Source organism: Nicotiana tabacum, chromosome 20 (genome assembly GCF_000715075.1).
Source record: "Nicotiana tabacum cultivar K326 chromosome 20, ASM71507v2, whole genome shotgun sequence".
In the NCBI taxonomy this organism is placed as follows: domain Eukaryota; kingdom Viridiplantae; phylum Streptophyta; class Magnoliopsida; order Solanales; family Solanaceae; genus Nicotiana; species Nicotiana tabacum.
The window spans coordinates 56,525,916-56,528,492 of record NC_134099.1 but is presented as its reverse complement, the minus strand read 5'-3'; the positions used below and the strand labels follow the sequence as shown (position 1 = coordinate 56,528,492).

Genomic DNA, 2,577 nt, shown 5'->3' with positions numbered 1-2,577 from the left:
TCACAAACTGATGAGGGCTAGCCCTAGACCTTGTCTAAGGTTAACTTTTTTATCTCGTTGGCCATGGTGTCTAGCTCGGCTTGCACTGATGTGTTAGATCCGACATGGTGAACCCCAGCTGATTTTCTTCTATCACCACTCTCAGCAGACCATGGGTTAGAATCTTCAAAGAGCTCATCGAGAATCGCAATAATCTCCTCAAGAGTTTTTTTCATTAAAGGACCTCCAACTGCAGTACTTAGAGTTCATCGTAAGGAGGGTGTCAGTCCATCCCAAAAGTCCTAGAGTTGCAACCACAATTTGATTCCATTATGCTGTCACTTTCTTAATATCTCGTTGAATCTTTCCCAAGCTTCAAAGACTGTTTCAGTGTCCTTCTGGTAGAAGTTGTGGATTTCCCTTCTGAATTTTACTGTTTTTTCAGCTGAGAAGTACTTGTCAAGAAATTTTTTTGTCATATTTTCCCATGTCTTGATCGACCCAGTTGGAAAGCTTTGAAGCCAGTGCTTCACGTCATCCTTCAGTGAAAATGGGAATGCCCTTCAGTAGAACTTTTGGGATGGTTTGAAGCAACTGCTTCAGCTGCTAACTGTGCAACTTGTTCTCTATGTTGTGTTGCCTCTCTTGCAACTAAGTCTACTCCATTATCACTGTTCTTTGCTATGTGTTATTGGGTTTAAGGTTGCCCCAAGAATTTTCCGCTAAGTTCTTTCTCTTTTCTCGACTATCACAGACACTTTTCCACCTTTTGATCATATGGAATCACTTCTTTTGAAAAAGATTGAGTCATACACCAAAGAAGTTAAACCTGTTGCCAGCACACAAGTAAGAAAAACATGAATACAAGAAAATAAAATTGGTCCTAAATGAGCACCAAAAACTATTCTGAATACTATTGATTCTGAATCCCCAACAACGGCGTCAAAATTTTGATGAGTGCAAAACATAACACTAAATTGATGCTCGCAAGCCAAAGATAGTATAGTTTAATCATTATCTCCACGTGGATAGGATTTAAATAATGTTCAAATAATTTCTGATTTAAACATTATTTAGGATGATTAACACTTTGATTGGAATGATTATGAACTAAAATTAACTATTAAACCTAAGCAATTAACAATTGACCACAGTAACTAGAACTGAGCAACACAAGAATATCAATGGAGAAATAAGGGTCGTGACAGGATAGGTACAAGATAGCTATTCGGGGCCTAATTCTAGTTCAATTCACTCTAATGTCCTAATTATTCTCACGAATTCACTCGATTATTAGTTCAAACATGTAGCCAAGACTTCTCTCCCAATTAAATCTTAACTCTACGAGGTGAACTAATGTAAATCATTGTGAAATTATGCAAGAACATGTTAATGGACTGGTCTTTAGGAAAACGTCTCTTGAATATCTCCTAAAAGCTTTCTCGATTACTTAGAAGAATCACTAAATTAAACCAAACCAAACCAAATAATGCAAAAATAATCACTAAAATATTCCTCTTTCGATTAAATAATTTGGTGAACAAAATTGCAATCAATTCTAAGCTCTATAAACGAATTCATGCAAATAACTAGACTTAAAATACACAAATATCAATCAAAATACCATATCCGTCAAACCTTGAAGTAACCTACTCTATAATTATGGAGAAAGTCATCACACATAAAGTTGAAGAATAAGAAAACATGAATTTAATCCAAACTCGAGTGTTGAGTTGAGGAAAGAATAATGAATCCTTCAGCTTTGAGTCTCCACTGCTCTTCCAATCTTCCATGGGTCAAAAGTAAAAAGATGTATTTTTGGTGTACTCACACCAATTAGGAACGGTCCTGGACGAAACTTTCCTTTCCAAACCGAAGTAAGAAAATTGGACCGCGAAAATACACTATTACGTCGCGCCCTGTGTCGCACTAGTGGAACTTTTCATATGCCTTAAAAACCTCTTTTAGCATCACCTAGATTTGCGTGCGCAGTCCGGGCGCATAGCCAGAAAGCCTAAATGTGAAATCTATGAAAAATGATAAATTTTGACTATAAAATGGATTAATTTGACTTCGGACGACGTTTTGGGTAAACGGACTCGGACCCGTAATTTGATGATTTCGGAGGATCCGTAGGAAAATATGGGACTTGGACGTATGCCTGAAATCAAATTCCGAGGTACCAATCCCGAGAAATGAATTTTTGAAAGAAATTATTTTCTGAAAAATATAAAGGTTTTTGAAAGTGAAATGTTATGTGAAACCTGTGGTATTGGGCCCGTATTATGGTTCTGGAGCCTGGTACAGGTTCAATATGATTTATATGTGTTGTCGGTAAAGTTTGGTAAGAAACAGAACCCATTTGGCGTGATTCGGACCTTAAATGCAAATTTGTTGTTTAAAGAAGTTTTGAGAAATTTCATTGATCTTGAGGTTTAATTCGATGTTCATGATGTTATTTTGGTGATTTGAGTACATAAACAAGTCCGTAGGATGTTTTTGAGGTTCTGTGTATATTTGGTTTGGAGCCCCGAGGGCTCGGGTGAGTTTTGGATAGGCCACAGGGTGCATTTTGAACTTAGAAAAAGTAGGTTTTTA

The 2,577-nt window shown here is 36.9% G+C and overlaps 1 non-coding gene across 1 annotated transcript; it reads left to right on the top strand.

Annotated features, from left to right (window-relative positions):
- Positions 1-303: 303 nt before the first annotated feature.
- Positions 304-410, top strand: LOC142174984 (small nucleolar RNA R71). The gene has a single exon (XR_012704181.1). It is a non-coding gene; the product is annotated as a small nucleolar RNA R71 (small nucleolar RNA).
- The last annotated feature ends 2,167 nt before the right edge of the window (positions 411-2,577 follow it).